Raw genomic sequence first — 21714 nt, forward strand, 5'->3', positions numbered from 1 at the left:
CCTCCCAGGGGCTGGCCTAGAGGAGGGATGAAACTTAGTTCTGGACAAAGAAATGTGAGAAAAGTGAGCCAGGAGATACTCAGAAAAGTTATTAACATCTGAAAAAATAAAAGACAGGTGCATATGAAGACCCCTTTGCCTTTTTCTTCCTTCCAGCTCTGGACACCATTATGTGAGAACACAGTGCTGGACACTATGTGAGCTTGTTGAATGAATGAATGAATGAATGATCTTTTGGAGATACCAAATTGATTCTAATTGATTTGGTCAGTTTTTTAAAATAATTTTCAGGGATACAGGAGTACTGATGCATAGGGGCACTTGTTCCTCAATGTTTATAGCAGCACTCTCAACAATAGCCAAATTATGGAAAGAGCCTAAATGTCCATCAACTGATGAATGGATAAAGAAATTGTGGTTTATATACACGACGGAGTAGTACGTGGCAATGAGAAAGAATGAAATATAGCCCTTTGTAGCAACGTGGATGGAACTGGAGAGTGTTATGATAAGTGAAATAAGCCATACAGAGAAAGACAGATACGATATGTTTTCACTCTTATGTGGATCTTGAGATACTTAACAGAAACCCATGGGGGAGGGGAAGGAAAAAAAAAAAAAGAAAGAGGTTAGAGTGGGAGAGAGCCAAAGCATAAGAGACTCTTAAAAACTGAGAACAAACTGAGGGTTGATGGGGGGTGGGAGGGAGGGGAGGGTGGGTGATGGGTATTGAGGAGGGCACCTTTTGGGATGAGCACTGGGTGTTGTATGGAAACCAATTTGACAATAAATTTCAATAAATAAATAAATAAATAAATAAATAAATAAATAAATAAAATTTATCTTGTTTAATTTTCTAACTTCTGAGCCATTTAGAGCTAATAGTTGATGAAGTCATAGAAAGAGACATCTTAAAAGATCTAGGTATTATCTATAAAGGCTTTAGACAATACTAGTTAGTTCAATTCCTGAACTTCGGGTATAGTTTCTTGCTACTATCCTGTTGTGGCTACATGAATAAATTAAAACAAAACAGCTCCATGAAAGCTCTGATTTAAATTTTGTTCCTATTTCAAAGAAAATTTCACTGCATCATTCTCCCAAGGAATTGGAGCTGAAAAGCATTTCATACTGCCCGGACGTTATCCTGTCTCCAATTCTGTCATTTTCTGTCCAAAATCTCCATGCATTTTGCAGATGCTCTTTGTATATCTGTTCCGTGAAAGAGAAACTGGACAGGTCTCAGTCACAGTTAGGTGGCTTGTTTGTGAATACAGAGAAATAGCTAGGAAAAGAAGCAAGAGTAGACCTCTCACTTCTGCCATCTTTATCTGTATTTATAGCTGTGTTCATGTCTTCATTCTGTAATTCCAAGGCCACGAGGATAGGGAGAAGGAGAGAGAAAATGATATATAAAAGCACAGCAATTATCTTAAATTTTCCATATGTAGACCTTTATGGACTCCTATGGCTTAAAAACAAATTCTTTATTGATTTTGCTATAATAATTTATAACTCTAAGATCATCAAATTAGTGGATAACTTGTAATAGTCCTAGATGTATGCAACAGGAAACAAGCACAGAAATACATTTGCATCAATAATACCAGTATCAGAGTTCCTAAAACAGATATGCCTTTTCTTGGCAAATATCTGCGGAGATAACATTCTGTGCTAACTCCAAGACCACTAGGGAAAGATTGCTAGGAAGGGAGATGAAGAGTAATGTAGAGCTATTGCCACCTAGTGGTTGGTAACAGAAACATCAGGCTCTGTTTTTCAGGTCTAACAGTTTTGTTTTTTTTTTTAATGCATAAATATTTTGCAATTTTATTTCACTGCTCTGTGTAGACATGCTTGGATTAAAACATTTTTTGAAAGAACTCATGAATTATTATTTTCATATGAGAACAATTCAAACCTCTGGCCACCATGAAATGTTCATTCTTTTATCATTTATTCAATATAGCCAGGCTTTGTGCTTAACACTATGGATATAGACATGAGCCAGCCTCAGGGCCCCTGTTTCAAGTTGTGGTTCAAAAGCTATGTCCAGTTATTCTGGATCTCATGGATGTGACCCAGGGGCATTCCTGCATAATTTTTTAGTTATCTCCCTCTCTTTACATATACAGATGTACACACAAACAACATACACACATATGTAATATGGAACTAGGTATTAGGTACACTGAAAACTATTTACCAAACTAGACACTGTATAAAATATATAATAACAATTAATGAGGAATATTTAAATATTTAAACTATATTAATCAAAGAAAAATATGTATTAAAGGGCTCAATAAATTATTATTAGTAACAGTTTTAGCATTGTGAGGTGATAAAATTCTTCATCATTTGAATACATTTTTGGCTTCCTGCTTTATGTGGCAGAAATTAAAGGTCTAGTGTGTTCATTTTATTGTGCTACTTGGTTTTTATGACTATCACGTATGGAAGATATTTCTCAGAAGATCTGTGATCCAACAGAGGAAGTGCAACATTGAGCACACTTTCTAAATCATATTAATTTCTTAATCCCATTCACAACATTTCTCATTCAATTTTATTGTTAAAATTAATCAATTCTCCCTTTCCCTGATGTCAAAATCGATTTTTTTGTAATGTAGTCAGAAGGGATTTTCTTTCTTAAAATTTTTTATCAAATGGTTTCAAAAACCACTGAAACGCTTCATTTGGAAGATCTCAAAATAGGTTAGAGAATTCTGTTTCAGTGTAAGATAGAAATTTAAGTCTGAGACATCATTTTTGACAACAATGATATAAACACCTACAAACATCCATTTTTCAACATTCTTTTCCCATACAGGATTAAAAATAAAAGAAAAGAAAACAGAAAACAGTTACTTTTTCACTCATTGTTAGAATGTCACCTTTACCTTGAAAGGAGACAATAAGTGTCTTTATCTTTTTTGAGGATCTCTGTTAGGTGGCATCTATCGACAGTTACTTGTCATCACAGAAAAGGTCACCAAATTTGGAGTACTTGTCATTTAGTGAAAGAACACTGTTACTCTTTTAGGTTCTTTGCCAAAAGATAATAAGACAACTATGTTGCACAAAACGAAACAAAACAAAATACATAAAATGGGTTTCTATGGTCACACCTATGTCATTACAAATTTAAGCATTAGAGTCTACTTGTTATGATACCAAATTAATAAACAAACATAACCAAGCATATGAACCACACTGTGAGCTTAAAGAGGTGTGTAGGGGTGCAGCTGTTGACCCCTTTAAGTTGTGGAATGTATCTTCTCCCATCAGGGCACACTTTTACCTTAAGTTACACATGGACCAAGTGGGGATACCACTGCCAATCACATATCATGTATTATTAAACTGTATTCCTTTTTAGTCTATTGAATACGAATGGATGTAAACAGATGTTGTACCATTTTCTTCCTGCACATCACTTCAGAGACTCTTGGGGGGGACTTTGAACCTTTTTGGGTTTTGATACTCCATCCTCAGTCCTGCAGGACAAGGAATTCCGGGGCCTGATTGCTGGTGGCGGTTCCAAAGTAGAAGCTTTTTTCTCTGGGGAAGTAGCTGCACTCAGGTCAGTCCTAAGTATGGTTGGGCATCCCCTGAAGACCTAGATATACCTGTGAATTGCTATTTGGTAGTTTGTACTCTGTGGGAGTTAGTTTCAAATCTTCTTGAGCTACTGGATATTTAATTCACAATTGGTTCATCAGGGGAAAACAGCCCTTCCTGTGAGCAACTCCCCTCGGAGAACAGGCGGTCCTCAGAAGTCTGCTCCTGGTCTCTCTAGGGTGATGCTTAGACTTCCCTCAGCTGGAATCTCCTCATCTGGGGTATCCTGGTGTTAGACAGAGTCCAGAAGAAGGAATTTTGCTGGTGCAGAAGAAGGCTTCTGGGCCTGCTGAGCTGCATGTCCTGTGGAAGAATTTAAAGAGGCTGGCAACTCAGGAGCATTAGACCAAGAATCTGAGAGCCTCAGAGACCTGGATGGCTGGTTATGCCATCCCAGAGCACCAGCAGGGCTGGGAGAAAAGGTTTGCCACATCACAGCTCGTAGCAGGGGCAGGGACTGGATACTGGGGCTTTTTTCTGAATTTGGAAACTCTGAGGATAGGGGACTCTGGTTAACCCACCTCTGTTCCTAGTAGAGGTTGCCCTGGAACTAAAGCAAGCAAAAACATTCTGTTCAGGTTTTGGTAAAAAAAGGATTATAGAATCAAATACTGAACAATAACTGTACTTATAATAAAAGACATGGCTATTGATTCAAATTATTAATCTACCCCCACAAAAGCATGACATATTTGTTCTATTTCTGCATGGAAATGGCTAAAATGGAATATATTGATTTGTGATGACTTTGTTTATACACAAAATAAAAGTTAGAGAACCTCGATCAAGGATGGAAAATTCATGTCATGTATATTGCCATTTCTCCTTTCTAAGCCCAAGCAGGCACTGCTACTGAATTACTCCCTTTGTGTTGGAATTCTTAGGCTCTTTCCAACATGTCCAGATGAACCTTGTTCTACAAAATAGGGGTGCAAGAATTGTTACCTTATTGCCTTTTTAAATGTTTTATTATGAAAAATTTTTAACATCTACAAGAAAAGAATTATATTATGAGCCTCCATGTACTCATCATTCAATGTCAAAATTATTCACATTTGCCAAGGTTATTTCAACTTTCCAACTCTACCTCACACACATACACATATATACTTTATTGTTTTTAAGTAAAATTAAGTCTGACTTCAAGTTTCCAGCTACTAGCTGTCTGCAAATACAATTCTTCATAAATTTTCTTTTGAGTATAGTTGACACACAACGTTTCATTAGTTTCAGTTGTACAACATAGTAATTCAACTTCGGTATATGCTATGCTATGTTCACCATAAGTGTATCTAACATTTGTCACCATGCAACACTATTACAATACCATTGACTATATTTGCTTGCTATGTGCTTTATTTCTGTGATAGGAAAGCAGTATTTTTGAGAATCCTCTATCTGCTTTCATACAGAGATGATGATGGGAGTTTCAGTAAAACCATATGTTCACGGACACCTCTCCTGCCTTTGAGATATGAAAGAGCTGATAAACCTATCACCCACCTATACTGAACTTCGAAGTCCTGCGGCTCTGGAGCTTTTGTACCAGAGGCAGGTACCTGAATGTCCGCCTATGTTCCAGCTCTAGTGTCTAGGATCCAGCCTCCTGAGCTTTATCAAGCAGCCATTCCATCTGGAGGTTCCTTCAGGCTTCCATGACTATTTCAACAGATCATACTTTGCATCTCAGATATACCACAAATCAGCCAATGATCATCCCCTTTTAAATTTTGTGGTATACCCCAACTTTTTTCACTGCTTTTGTCTACCTCTTCTCACCCTAGAAGAGACTGCGTTCTCTTCCCTCCTCCTCATGATATACATCATGAATTTAAACTTCCAAAAAGGCCATAAAAGGTGATTTTCTATCAGGAATTTTGTTTTCCTTAGAAATCACACCCAAGGGAAGAGAATGCGAAGTCCTGGTTGCCTTTTGGAGTGAGGGGAGGAAAATAGGAAGTATAAAACATAAATACTGCTCATTCTTTTTTTATTTTTTTTATAGCTGGAAAAGCAAAACACAATTTAATATTTCAAAAAATTACCTGTCATACCAGCTTTTCATGATTAAAAACAATGCCTCTATAAATGCACTTGTGCTTTACCACAGTGTCTGATATATGTTTTATTTCTAGCCAGTCAATAATCAGCTCTTGTGGTCACGATGGCAACTTTTTGAAGATATCCATCATTCTGGAAGAACTAGCCAAGGAAAAGCTAGAGTGATTGTTGGCTGTATCTGAGGCACTGAGGTAGAGTAGAAAGATTTACATTCAGAAGAGGGTCCAGCCAGCTGCTAACTGTGTGATTTGGCAAGCTACTTTATAACTCTGAGCCTCAGGCTCCTTATAATATAATAATAATTATATTGATAATAATAATAATGATAATCTATTCTATAGCATCCTTGCTATATACTACATAGTATCAAGTGAGTAGATATATAGAAAATCACTTTTAAAATAAAATTAGAATACTAATGTTACTATTTTTGTGAAATTTAACATTGCATTTCTTTATGTAATGAGGTACAGTAAAAATACATCTTTTGAACCTTCAGAAATTGTGTGATTTTATGATTCTGAATAGAGTTTGCTTATATTTCAGAATGTATTAAAAAGGCATTGTGTTTTGGTGAGCATACACAGATGGTCAGTACACAACAAGTAGAGAGTGTCTTAACTGGGTGCTAGAGATGAGCTTTAAGATTCATGCAGATCATGCATTTATACCTTGGACTCTTTGTGTTCCCCCAGATTCATATGTGGAAATCTAATCTCTCATGTGCTATATTTGGAGGTGAGGACTTAGGGAGGTGATTAGTCATGAGGGTAGAGCCCTCATGAATGAGATCAATCTTCTCTTAAGAAGAGGCCAGAGAGCTAGCTCACTGTCCACCATGTGAGAATACAATAAGAAATCAGCCACCTGCAACTTGGAAGAGATTCCTCACCAGAACCTTATTATTCTGATACCCTGATCTCAGACTTGCAGCCTCCAAAACTATGAGAAGTAAATTTCTTTTGCTTATAAGCACTCAGTGTATGGTGCTTTGTGACAGCAGCCTGAACTAAGACAGACACTTTGTCTTTGCCAAGTAATGATATTAGCATATTAAGAAAGACCTTGTATCATATAATTTACTGCATCAAAGCACTTGATAGAAATAAGGTTTTCTTACTATGTTACCCTGAAATTGAAATTTTCTATGTGTCACTCTGTTAGACTCTAAGCTTCTAAAAGTCAAAAAGTCAAGGGTGCTGATTAAGAAGTTGAAATCTGAGCCTCAATCTGTAAAATGAAGGATAGAATAGTCCCTAAATCAAATTTGCTGTAAGAATTAAATAAGAAAATATATGTAAAGGCTGACACATAGTTAATACTCAGTAGGTGTAGCCATTATTGTTTTCAATACATTGACCTGTATATGTTGACTTACTTGTCTAGCTTTTTAATTAGACTAAAGATTTGAAGGCAGTGGCTATGTCCTAGGTCCTCTCCCTTTCATTCTATGTTTTCTCCAATGGGTTAGTGTTTCTCAGTATGGTGGTCTGTACCACTGAGATTCTCCATCCGTCTAAATAAAGAGAACACTTTTCCCTACTTAGATTCTGAACAATGTGAGAAATAAAACAAATAATAAAACTGGAGGCCAAAATATTACCTATGTTATTGATGAAGTTTAGCTGAAAAATGCAATTTGTGGAAGAACCAAACACACCTATCAAGATGAGTCCAGAGCTACAAAAATTTATCTATCCAACTCCAGGAAATACCAGACTAAGGCAGCAGGGAAGCCTGGGCAGATGAGGTAAGAAGAGTGAAAGGACAATTCCTAAGTTAGGCTCATTCCTAAGCAAAGAGAGCTGTACCAGAAGTAGCCTGGACTTCCAAAATTTGCAGGCAAGATGTCAACCCCATGGAAGACTAATTGGACTTGCATGTTTTGGAGGAGTCCTAACCAAGGAGTGGAGAGTAGATTCTCCGGAGAGAGGGTTGGGAAGCCTGTCACAGAACACAGGAACTGGACAGAAATAATGAATGTTCGGCCAGGAGAGACCTCTGTGAGCATCAGGGAATCACAGATAAGAGCTTCCCAGCAAGTCTCCAAGAAACCTCAATTAGGGCTCAATTAGAAGAAGAATAAGCACCTGTATACTGGCCATTCTCAGAAGATAACCAAAGCCAGATTATGTCTATATTACATGGGCAAACCTTACCTTACCTCTCCTTGTTCCCTTATTCTGCACTATAGGATTCAAAACAAGCATAGTGAATGGGAGAGAAGAAGCAGAAAAGCAGGGACAGAAAAGGGTGAGGAAACTAACTTCACCTGTATATTCCCACTGCAGAATTCACAGCCTGAAGAAGGGTCAAGCTGGGGAATGGAAGAAGCTTTAAAGTGGATGAAACAGAAGTGTTGATATTAGCCTGGGTTTTTTAACACTGGGAAATTAAACTACTTGTTATTAGCTAAAAGATTGGTACAGACCTGATTTTTCATCCATGGATAAGGAGAAATGTTTCTAGAAAAAAGGTTGAAAGGGCCAATTAACTACAGAGACAGCTTTTCTTTTAAATTATTTTCATGTGTTTATTTTACATGGGGATTTATAATGATGCCATGAGAGAGAAAGTCTCTCTTTATCAAGGTCCTAATAGTTAAAAACTTCAAGCACAGAGTGGATGAAAGCCATTTTTCCCTGAGAAGAAAGCCAAATTCAGGAAAGTAGAACCAAGAGACTAAAGAGAGAGAGGAAAAGAGATTGATTTATTAACAGAATTGTCTGAATTCTTAATTCATCAAGGCTTAACATGAAATCTCCTCTAGGATTTCCCAGTTTACATGAGCTAATACATTCCTTTTTCCATTTAAGCTAGGTTCAAGGTTTTTTTTTTCTTTCAATTCATGTCAGAAAGAGTTTAGACTACTAAAGTGTAATTATTTTAAAAAGCAATTAATTCCACATGTGCTACATATACTACAATTAGATAAAATGATATCCGAGCAAGTTTTTAAGCTAGTGCTATTCATATATAATAATGGATAACAGGTACTAAGAGCTTACTATGTATCAATCACTGCTTTAAAAACTTTACATGAATTAACTCATTTAATTACCACAATGACCTATGGAATTGTTATCATTTAGTATGATCCTCAGTTTTTCAGTGAAGAAACTGAGAGGTTGAGTAAGTGTTCCACGGTCACACAGCTAGTAAATATGGAGCTGGGATTGAAATCCAGGCAGTCCAGCTTCAGAGCCATTCCTTATTTCAATTCAGAGTCAAAAGAAAAGAGCATAATTAAGAATATGATCAAATCGTGCATTTTTCTCAATATGCTGCGCAAAGAAATGCTTTTATGCACATAAGAATGCAGATTGTTATAAAGGTATGCAAATGAGTGAAATGAACCATTAGATGAAACAATTCTAATACTGACAGATCATTTCTAAGATTTTAAGTAATTTACTTAAACTGTGTTTCTCACTGAAATGGGCAGAGTCTTGAAGAGTCTGAATCTATGATACCATACAAAGACATCACAATTTCTCAAATGAAGGATAAAATATTAAAATTTCAAAAAGAAAACTAAACCATGTTGCAGATTGGTTGCTGAGTCTCACTCTTTCACAACACCTGATGGCTTTTCACCTGTGGGGAATGAAATTACTGGGCATGTTTAAATTTTTTAATTAATTAATTAATTAATTTATTAATTAATGAGAGAGAGCAGGGGAGGTGAAGAAGAACGGGGAGAGAGAGAGAGAGAGAGGGAGAGAGAAAGAGAGAGAGAGAGGGGGAAAGAGAAAGAGAGAGAGAGAGAGGAAGAGAGAGACAGGGAGAAAGAGAGAGAGGGAGAGAGAAAGAGAGAGAGAAAGGGAGAGAGAGAGAGAGAGAGAGGGAGAGAGGAAGAGAGAGAGAGAGAGAGAGAGAGAGAGAGAGAGAGAGAGAGAGAATTCCAAGCATGCTCCATACCCAGCACAGAGCCCAACACAGGGCTCCATCTCAGGACTGTAAGGTTATGACCTGAGCTGAAATCGAGTTGGATGCTCAACCAACTAAGCCACCCAGGCGCCCCTATTGGGAATGTTTAATCAAAATCTGAAGGAAGGCTTTACAGAGATTAATAAAATAAAGAGTGGATAAAGACTCATTCACCATTATCTTTCATGTTGAGACATTTGACTTTTCAGTTTTTGAGATGGTATTAGAGAGTGTCATATAGTAACTGAAAAATCTGTTTATAAATTTTAGATCTATTTTGAATATGAATCTCCAGAGCCCTGAAACAGATAACACTGGACACTGTTGTCCATTCCTGGTGGCTAAAATTTAGGTAGAATATTCTAATTTAATAAATAAAGGGACTTAAAAGAATATATCAATTGAACATGGCCCCAGTTGTCAATTATAGCCATTCATTATTAAACCAGAACTGGGAACCTTGGTGAAAGATTTCAAATAATTTCATCTCTCTCACTAATCTGAAATAATCATCATATTATTAATTTTAAAATATTCTGTTTTATTTGTATTATTGTTTTACATTTCGATGAGTCTTTTTTTTTTTTATTTTTTTTCAATGTTTTTTTTTTTTTTTTGGGACAGAGAGAGACAGAGCATGAACGGGGGAGGGGCAGAGAGAGAGGGAGACACAGAATCGGAAACAGGCTCCAGGCTCTGAGCCATCAGCCCAGAGCCCGACGCGGGGCTCGAACTCACGGATAGCGAGATCGTGACCTGGCTGAAGTCGGACGCTTAACCGACTGCGCCACCCAGGCGCCCCTTGATGAGTCTTTTAAAAATGCACTTTGGAGAACCTGGGCGGCTGAGTAGATTGAGCATCCGACCTCAGCTCAGGTCATGATATCACAGCTCGTGAGTTTGAGCCCCGCATTGGACTCTGTGCTGACAGCTCAGAGCCTGGAGCCTGCTTCGGCTTCTGTGTCTCCCTCTCTCTCTCTGCCCCTCGCCCACTCACATTCTGTCTCTGTCTCTCTCAAAAATAAACATTAAAAAAAATTTTTTTTAATGCACTTTAAGTTGGTGACCTAAAAGTTGCCAGAAGTTCGAGAAACACTGTTTCATGTAATTGCAGAAATTCCTGTGACATTAAATGGGATACCTGATGGTGTCTCCCTGGCATTTTAGTGGAAGTTGTGGCCCCAAATCAGTAGAGACTACTTTCTTCCTCTCAGGGGCCTAATTACGTAATAGATCCTTTTTATAATCAGTGGATAAAATGTTTAGAAGTTGGGTACAGACATCAGTCTGAGTGGTTTCTCTACAAAGTCCATATTTTCTAATCAATGTTAAATAGCAATCAGCTATCATTCACTATGTTTTCTCTGCATTCTGATGAAGATTTTCTGCTTCAAGTTTTAACAGCCTGAGTAGAACTGGAGAACATGCTTCTTGATCAATCACCCAGCCCCTAGCTATTTTGTGAGGAGGTAGATAAACAATGTTCATTGGCAGTTAAGACACGTAGACACAACCTTGTCATTCCTTTCTTCTACAAAATGACTTTCCTTCATTTGTACCCAATGACAACAATGACATCATTTGGGATGTAGAGGTGGCTGATTCTTTCTCTAATGGAGCTATTATAAAGTAGCAATCATGCAAAAACGTTCATGACAAAATGAAAAATATACAAGGAAACTTACATGCTCTCATTTCATTTCTTATGATTTAAATAAATTATCTCCATGGGATAAAACAAATTAAGCCTTGCTGTGCAAAGCACTACACATAATAGTTTAATCAGGTTTGTTTGTCTTCAGATGAAGGATGCATTGCCACATGGCAAATGACCAAAAAAAACTTTTGACCTGTGAAGACAGGTTTCAACAACAGTCCTTTTGCATCAGGGTACTTCATCCCAGTGCCTACTTTATGGTTTGAAAGTTTCATGACATATATCAAACTTACTATGTCTCAAACAGAACACTTGATATACACTCTAGAGAGTTGGTAGTGATATGCCATGTTTCATTCTTCATATTGGTGATTTGAATCTTCTCTCTTTTCTTTGTTTTGTCACTCTTGGTAGGGGTCAGCCATAATATTGAACTTTTCAAAGAACCAGCTCTTTGCTTTGTTAGATATCTTGTTTTTTGTCTTTTTCAATTTCATTGATTTCTGCTGTTCTCTTTATGACTTCCTCCCTTCAGCTTACTCTAGTTTTGTTTTTCTAGATTCTTGAGGTGAGATCTTACACTATTGATTTCAGACATTTCCTCTTTTCTTTTTTATTATACATTTATTTATTTTTGATAGACAGAGAGAGACAGAGCACAAGTGGGGGAGGGGCAGAGAGGGAAGGAGACACAGAATCCGAAGCAGGCTCCAGGCTCTGAGCTGTCAGCTCAGAGCCCGACTTGGGGCTGGAACTCACAAACCGCGAGATCATGACCTGAGCCAAAGTCGGACCCCCAACCGACTGAGCCACCCAGGTGCCCCGACATTTCCTCTTTTCTAATGTGTTCACTTAGTGCTATAAAATCCCCTTTCAGCACTGCTTTTAACTATGTCTCACAATTTTTTATTGTGACAAAATACATACTGTAAAATTTACCATTTTTAGGAGTACTCTTCCATGGCATAATTCACATCATTCTGCACTATCCTTGCTATCCATTTTCAGAACTTTTCATTTTCCCAAACTGAAACTCCATTATCCATTAAGCAATAACTCCCCATTCCTCTCTCTCCCCTTCCCTTCAAAAGCCCTTTCTTTCTTCCTCCATGAATTTGACTATTCTAGGTACCTAATATAAGTGGATTCATATAATATTTGCCCTATTGTGACTAGCTTATTTAGCTTAGCATAATGTATTCAAGATTCAACCATAGTTGCAGCAAATGTCAGAATTTCCTTTCTTTTTAAGGCTGAATAATACTCCATTATATGTATATATTGCATTTTGTATATGCATTCATCTGTCCATGGACAATTGAATTGCTTCTACCTTTTGGCTCTTGTGAATAATGCTGCTAAGAACATGGGTATACAAAAATCTGTTGGAGTCCCTGCTTTCCCTTCTTTTGGGTATATACCCAAAGTGGTATTGCTGTTTCATATGGTAAATCTGCTTAATTTCTTGAGGAACAACCATACCACTTTCCACAGAAGCTGTACATTTTATACTCCCCAATCCCAGCAATGCACAAGCCAATTTCTTCACATCCTTGCCAGCACTTGTTATTTTCTGTTTGATAATAGTAGTCATCTTACTCGATGTGAAGCTATATCTCATTTTGGCTTTGATTTCCATTTCCCTAATGATTAACCAAGTTGATCATCTTTTCATGTGCTTTTTGGCCTTTGAAGAGTCACTTTCCCATTTTTAAATTGGGTTGTTTGGGGTGTGTGTGTGTGTGTGTGTGTGTGTGCGCGCGCGCATGTGTGTGCATGCATGTGTGGTGGTGGTGTTGTCAAGTTTGTTCCACAATTTTAATCTATTGTATGCTACATTTTAATTGTGTGTAATGTAATGTTTTTAATTTTTTATATTTAGTTAACAAACAGTGCAATATTGGTTTCAGAAGTAGAATTCAGTGATTCATCACTTTTACATACAACACCCAGTGCTCATCACAAGTGCCCTCCTTAATACTCATCAACCATCTAGCCCATCTCCCTCTCACCTCCTTCCATCAATCCTCAGTTTGTTCTCTATTGCTAAGAGTCTCTTGTGGTTTATTTCCCTTTCTTCTCTGTCCCCCATCCCCATATGTTCATCTGTTTTGTTTCTTAAATTCCACATATTAGTAAAATCATATGGTATTTTTCTTTGATTGACTATTTCACTTAGCATAATACATTCTAGCTCCATCCATGTCATTGCAAATGGCAAAATTTCATTTTTTTGATGGCTGAGTAATACTCTATAATATATATGTGTATATATATATATACACATACATATATGTGTGTATATATATGTGTATATATATACACATATATATACACACATATATGTATGTGTATATACACATATATATACACATATATATACACATACATATATGTATGTGTATATATATATACACATATATATACACACATATATGTATGTGTATATATATATATACACATATATATATGCCACATCTTTTTAAAATTTTTAATGTTTATTTGTGAGAGAGAGACAGACAAACAAAGTGCAAGTGGGGAGGTGCAGAGAGGGAGGAAGACACAGAATCTGAAGCAGGTTCCAGGCTCTGAGCTGTCAGCACAGAGCCCAATGCGGGGTTCTAACCCACAAACTGTGAGATCATGACCTGAGCTGAAGTGGGAGGCTTAACTGACCAAGCCACCCAGGCGCCCCAATATATGCTGCTTCTTCTTTATCAGTTCATCAGCTAATGGACATTTGGACTCTCTCCATAGTTTGGCTACTGTTGATAATGCTGCTATAAACATTGGAGTACATGTACTCCTTTGAATGTGTATTTTTGTATCCTTTGGGTAAATACATAACAGCAATTGTTTTATTTACCTTGGTGTTTCCTCTTTAACCCTGGGTTATTAAGAAATGTTTCAGTTTCCAACTGTTTGGAGATTATCCTGTTATCTTTCTATAATAGATTTCTAGTTTACTTCCATGTAGTCAGTGAACCCACTATGTATTTTTAATTGTTTTAAATTTGGTGAAATTTGTTTTATGGCCAGGTTATGATGTACTTTGTATAAGTTCCATGGACACTTGTATGTGTATTTATCTTTGTTGAATGGAGTGTCCTGTAAGTATCAATTATATGCTGTTGGTTAATGTCCTTGTTCGGTTCTTCTAAATCCATCTTGATTTTCTGTCTATATATTCTATCAACTGTTGATAGAGGGATGTTAAAATCTCTAACTTTCACTGATTATTTGTCTATTTTTCCTTTCAGTTCTATCAACTTTTTCTCAACATACCTTGTAGTTCTGTTGTCTGGTGCGTTTAGTATCAGTAAGTCCTCTTAGAGGATTAATCATCTTATATAATATCCCTCTCTGCCTCTGGTAATCTTCATTGTTCTGAAGTTGATTGATATAGCTATTCCTGTTTTCTTTTGATTAATGCTCACATAATACATCTTTTTTACCATCCTTTTAATTTCAACCCACCTACATTGTTATATTTGAAGTGAATGTCTTGTAGAGACCATATAGTTGAGCATGTTACTTAATTCACTCCGACAATCTCTGTCTTTTAATTGGTATATTTAGACCATTTGCCTTTAATGTAACTATTGATATGTTGAAGCTTAAGTCTGCCATTTTACTTTTTATTTATTTTATTTCTTTTTTCCTGTCTTTCTGTGGGATAACTGAACAATATTTGAACAATTCTATTTTGATGTATCTATAGTGTTTTTTAGTGTATTTCTTTATATAGCTATTTTGGTTATTGTTCTAGATATTATATTACATATGCATAACTTATCACAGTCTACTTGTATTATATTTTTACTATTCTTACCTCCCTTTATGTCCCTTTACCCTCCTTTGCTCATAGTATATGTCTTAAATATTTCCTCTACATACATTTAAACCACATAGGACTCTAATGTTTGCTTCCAATGTCAAACATAATTCACAAAACCTAAGAGGAGAAGAAAAGTCTATTGTATTGACCTACATCTTTGCTTATTTTGTTTTTTTTTTCTCTTTCTGATGTTCCAAGGTCTCTTATCATTTTCCTCTGTTCAGAAAAATTTCTTTAGCCATTCCTTAAGGTAGATCTGTTGGTGACAAATTCTCTTAGTTTTCCTTAATCTGAGAATGTCTTGATATCTCCTTCATTTCTGAAAGATGCTTTCTTTGGATATAGTATAGTGAGTTGACAATTCTTTTCTTTCAGCACTTGGTGTCTTCTTTTCACTGCTTTCAATCTTTTTCTTTTCTTTGGCTTTCAGATGATTGACCATGATGCATTAAATGTGAATTACTTTGATTTTATTCTGTTTAGACTTCATTAAGCTCTTGAACCTGTGGGTTATACCTTTTTGCCAAATCTGGGAAGTTCAAAGTTATTATTCCTCTGAGTATTTCTCCTGCCCTGGACCAGTGGGTGCATGGTACTAATATCTGTTGATTTCTTTCATTTCATAATAGCTATTTTAAAATTCAGCTTCCTTTATCTTTAAGTAATATTACATATTTTGTGGAAGAGATCTTGGGAGGTTATTTAATACACTGACTTTGTTGTCTCTAGCTGCCTGGAAAACCAGTTTCTTTCGTAACTAAAAAATTTATATCCTGCTTTCCTCAAACTATTATATTCTCACTTCTAGGCTCCCTGGATGATCAGATGTATCCTCACTTAGGAAATACTTGTGTCATTCAAATCTAGGGATAAACTTTCAAGATTTTGCTGAGGATTCCTAATAAAAGGGAATATTGGCTATGACATGACCATATACTTGTCTGTGACAATGATAGGTTATACTTAACTCAAATTAAAATCAAAAATAGGAATTTTGCAACTTATAGAAGGAGATAGTCATGGAGTTTTTGCATCTGAATCTGAGTCATGTCATTACCTAATTTCCCACTCATTAGAATTTAAGCTCCTACTCAGGTAAAAGCATTATTTGATTGAATCATCTAGTCTATTAATCAATGCTCTATTCTATTCCAAATTCTCATCATAGTCTTCTAATTTAAATGCTAACACATTTCCTTCATAAAAGTAATACCAGCTTGATAATACAAAGGAATAAAATATTTTATATACAATTAAAAATAAAGTACCAAGAAATGTGTAGGAACTCTACATAAGAAATGTCACAATTCTCATCAAAGTTATACAGTATTTCAGGAAATTCCTTTATGTGAAGAATGAATTTCATAAAGGTCACGAATCTTCCATAAGTAATTTTTGGTTTCATTACAATATCAATATCCAAAATTGCAGGCATGCATTTGAGAATAGCTAAAGTAATTGAGAGGAATGGCGGGTTTAGATAGGCAAGTCAACATTTTTGAAAGACAAATCAGTGATATTTGCACCACCAAATATTTTCAAACATTGTAAATATGTAATCCTAAAAAAAAAGGGCTGCCAGAACAAAAATGAAAAGTCAGAAAAATGAAAGAGATGTGAACTGAAAAATAATAAATATAATAAGGTACAAATAAAATAATGTAAATAATAATCAAGATTATAAATATTAGAGTGTGAAGAATTAAATGTAAGCGTTAAAAGCACATTAAATTGACAAAAATTGAATTTATGTTGATATAAATTAAGATTGTCTTAATTTGAGTACATCAGCAAGTAAATGTGAGGTAAAAAGTATCTCTGACTCTTTTCCCATTAAATAGAGCACATAAAATCCTACAATCTTTAGCATTATTCACCTCAATATTATTCTTGTCTCTCTCTGCACATACACCACTTCATGAAAAAATACACCAAGAAATACACTACACTATTAGTCTTCTCCTTCTCCTACCTGCTATATTGTACTCTGAGAGTCTGTTTCTTTGAATGGATGAAAAGAGAAATATTGACGAGGGATAGAGGAGGGCAGCATGTGGCCCTGACTCTATTTGTAAAGAAAGTATACCCACAGGGTAAATCTGTAGTTGTTCAGGTTGTTTTAGTTCACTTTTCAAGTTAACTTGGAAAAAATAAAACTATATTTTATACTGATTTCTTATTCTCAATCCCCACTTCTTCCCAACAGGATTCGATACATAGATCATAATTGTGTTTCTCAATCCAGTTTTATCTACTTCTGGTGGTTCATGGAAACTCCTCTGGGTCTTCTTCCAATGGTTGACACACATATTTAGCTCTCAGAATGATTTTTTTGTATTATCTTTAACTGTCTCCATGAGTATTTAAATGGAAAAGATACTGATATCTTTAAAATACAAACTGCAATTTAATTTCTGTTTAAAGCTCTTAAATAAAAGACAAATTCTCACCTGACCTGACCTTGCTTATTCATTATTCCTATCCTAAGTCAGGCCAACACGAGCCTCTTAATTTGCATTGCTGTATTGTTCATTTTTGATCTGTATCATCATGTCAGTCATTATGAAATGGTTCCCATGCTATTAAGTTCACAGAATTAGAACAAAAGAATGACCTCATAGTCATTTCTTATTTTTCTCACACTCTTAGTCTCGTCCGATAGCCTTTCAGAACTATATGCCCTTGACACACTTTAATATCAAGGTAAATTTTAATGAGCAATTAATCATTTTTGCTCAGTTCCCCATTTGCCCTGCATATTAATTTTATGTTGAGAATTTGTCCATAGCATTTCCACTTAAAACCTCATCTTTCTTCTCTCTTTTATTATTTTTGGCCTTGATGAAAATTTAAAGTTATACAAGAGTCAAATAGTTGAGACAAGCAGTTCTAGAAAAACAAAAACACACAATCTAAAAGCCTTCAGTCAATGACTGAATGCTGCTAACAATAAGCCTTTCCTTCTAAATGGTTTGTTTCTACCTTCTAAACTAAATTCAAAAAATCAGGTAAGTTGACTGCCATTCTAATATAGTGGCAAAAAAAAAATCATTCGAGCCAGGTAGATATGAGCTGAAATTTTACTTCTGTCACATTACTTATACCTCTGATATTTCCAAACTTCAGTTTCCTCATGTAATATGTTATCATTGTGAGAATAAATTTAATTATGTGTGCCAAGTACCTAAGATAGTACTGTCTCCTTTTCCTTCTCAGTCTAGGGTTAGTTGTATAGTATACTTTGGGAAGGTAACTATTAATGTTCCTTCCCTATCTTCATTAGAAATTACATATAAATTCTAATCTAATGTTATAAATACAGGATTGAGTACAGACTGGCATGAGCTTCATCCCCATGAATAGATGAGGAGAAAGATGAAACAGGAACTAGAAAAGAGAATAAGTGTGAGACATTCATGAAATCATGATTGTTAATTTATTTAAAGTCTAATCCAAGTATCCAGTAGATGCACAAGTGGTTAGGGTTAGGGCTAACGCTGATATCTAAAGTGTCCAGACCAGCAGAGGGAATGAATAATCACTGGTCTTTGCTGTGCACTTGCTAAATATGTACCAGTCACAGTTCTAGGTATATTAGTCATTTAGGTAGCAATCATTAAGTAAATAACAGCAGGTTACAGCTATAACAGGCTTCCTACTGATAAGTCCATTCAAAGCAGGAAGCAAACTAGTAAGCTTACCCAAGAGAGGCAATTCAATAACCTAGGGAAAGTGCTAGCAAGAGTACAGTAGGGTATGATGTGAGTTGGGTCATAGACGGGATCTGTTTCAACAGGAAAAAAGGAAAACCAGGTTTGAGGAAGCAGAAAGATAGCTGAGATACAGCAAATGTAGGTTCACACAGAAAGGTAGATACTGAATCCATGACGGTAAACTGAACACCATCCCTCTTCATTAAAGAACTATCAATTAAAGTCCTCCTCAATTAATGAACTGCTGTAAATTTGTTCTTTTCCCTGCTCAATACTGAGAACTGAATAGCAGTAAGTTACCAAATGGAGTCCGTCTCTTCCTAGGGAGTAGATGGGAAAAATAGAGTCACACAAATATAAGCAACAATAAGAAAAGTAATGATGTTGGTCAGAAATATACAGATGTCATAATTTTATACATTAGCTGTATAAAATTCAGTCTATCACATTTTGACTAAGGGTTGGTCAAACAATCGAACAATCGAATGCAGTGTATTCCTGATTTCCCCCGCAATTTTCATATTTGTGGAGCAAACAGCATAACCACATTAGTGGATTATAACACTGTGGTTATAATCCTTTAAATCATCTCTGACCTGTCACAATGTCACCAACAGTGAACGACTTATGTACTGGCTCAGAATCACTTGAGAATGCTTTCTTAAATATGTAAGTTCTGAAGTCCCTCTTCGGAGTAATTAAATCTAAATATCTTAGGGTGGGCCTGGGAATGTGAATTTTAAAGGAGTATTTCAGATGATTCACTTGCACACTTTGAAAACTAATGTTTGATCACCTCTGTGAATCAAACTATTTTCATCTCCACTGATCCTTTCCAGACCTGGCCCCAAATATGTATCATTTTTACAGTGTTTTAGCTATAGTGTAGATACACATTTATAATCTGGATGAATGATTCATAAGGATATTCCAGTTGCTACAGTCTTTATAATAGTCATTTTAATGGCTCTATATTATTTTATTGTTATATAGAGCATATTATGTTATTCAATTAATAATTTATAATTCTTTTTTTCCAGATATTCTTCTTTATCTGCTTTTGGATTAAGTTTGATAAAGTCCCAGGAAAGAGCCTTACCAGGTCAAAGATTTTGCCCAAATTTTTAACAATCAGAATCAAATACAGGCACAATCTCTATAAAAGGCAGCAGTTCTAATTTCACAATCATAAAATGAAGTATAAAACATAAAACACTTTAAATTGAAAGATATTTGGCCAGAAGCCAAGAGGTCTGGAACATGGAGAAAATATGTGACGTATATAACTTGAAAACTATATAATAAAAGATAAGTTTTTTGTAGGTGTTTATTTAGAGAGAACAGGACTGCTTTCTAGATGTAAATGAAGTATAAGTGAAACCTCAGGGATGTCATGACTTCCTAGAATGTCATTTGTAATGACATTCCTTACTCCATCAAGAGATGATATTTAAAACAATATGCTTCCTGTAAGATTCTAACCAGTATTCTTGCTTCTGGACTGGACCACAATGGACCACTCCCCACATAGTAGCAAGGATCACTTTTCTTAGTCATGTGATGGTCTTTTACCATCATTCCACTGCCATTTGGATAAAATTCACACATTTTAATGTGTGTCTACTTAGAGCAGGCCAGTTTCAAACCTCCAATATTCATTTAGAGCTTATTACATACAGGCTTTGTGTTAGATCCTTTCTCCTGTATATTTATCCTTCATTTTTATTAAAACATCTCTAATTTATCCATCCAACTACCCTTGATAATTATGGAATAGCAATCCTTTTTCAAGACTTATAATACTAACTTTTCCCTCTTGTCATTTGTGTTTTTAAGCTAATTATATTTTTACTGTTGAGAAGTTTTTAAATAGTCATAGTCAAGTCTTTCAATCTTCTCCATTGATTTGTTCCTTTATTTTTCTAAAATTATAAAGACCTTCCTCAAGTAAAAATAAGATAAATATCTATATTTTATTCTATTAAATTTGGTTCTCAGGTTTTTCACTAAATGCTGTAATCTTCTTGGAACTTTTTTGACTGTATGATATGAGAAACTGATTTTCCAAAATCTTAATGAAATGTGACAGCACATTTCTTAAATAACCTATCTCTTCTTCAATTTCAAAATGCCACTTCTATGTCTTCCCATTTTCTATGGAAAATTTCATATTTCACTCTAATTTTTTTTTCTTTTCACCCAGCACTTTTGGAAAAACCCTCACCCAATTTGTAACCAAGTCCTCTTATTTCTACATCACTTTATGTTCTCCAACACCAGTTGGCCCAAGGCATCATCATTCCTCATCTGACAACTGCAATCTGACAATATGTTAAGAGGTATAGAATCCAACAGACTTTTCTAAAATCATATGGCACTGGGAAATCAAAAGTTTGAGTATAGGACTTCCAAAATGCCAATATTTGAGAACCAAACAACTAAAAAGAAGTGAAGTACAGAAAACCAGAAAAGTTAGCACTTTTATATTTGAGATAATTTTCAAATTCCTTACATAAAGCAATAGGTGAAGACTCTAAGCAGAAAGAGTCTGAAACACAGACCAGATTTTTCTTTTCTCATACAATGCCAAGGATAAAAATTTTTTCAAGAATTTCCAAACAGACAGTGCCTGGTAAAGACCCCGGAAGTCTACACTCTGGGAGCAAGGGTAAACCAGAAGTAGAATAAGCCCTATAAAGGCTTAAACTCCACATCAAGTCAATTTAGTCCCCTATTGGGTTGTGGTGATCCTGTAATTCCAGCTGTCTATCAGCAGGTAGGGTTCATACTTTTCTGGAGGAAAATAACATCATCAACAAATTTTCATATACATGTATGGCATTCAATAAGAAATCATGCATAGCAAGTATCAAGAAACAGGATGAAAATAT

The 21714-nt window shown here is 35.6% G+C and overlaps 1 long non-coding RNA gene across 2 annotated transcripts in view; it reads right to left on the reverse strand.

Annotated features, from left to right (window-relative positions):
- Positions 1 to 1744: 1744 nt before the first annotated feature.
- The window catches only part of LOC123381523, an 85097-nt gene continuing 65127 nt past the window's right edge, over positions 1745 to 21714 (reverse strand). For both annotated transcript variants that reach the window (XR_006588592.1, XR_006588591.1), the window contains one exon: positions 1745 to 3927. This is a non-coding gene — a long non-coding RNA (uncharacterized LOC123381523). The remainder of the gene's footprint in view (positions 3928 to 21714) is intronic.

The sequence above is a fragment of the Felis catus genome, chromosome D4 (genome assembly GCF_018350175.1).
Source record: "Felis catus isolate Fca126 chromosome D4, F.catus_Fca126_mat1.0, whole genome shotgun sequence".
Taxonomy (NCBI): domain Eukaryota; kingdom Metazoa; phylum Chordata; class Mammalia; order Carnivora; family Felidae; genus Felis; species Felis catus.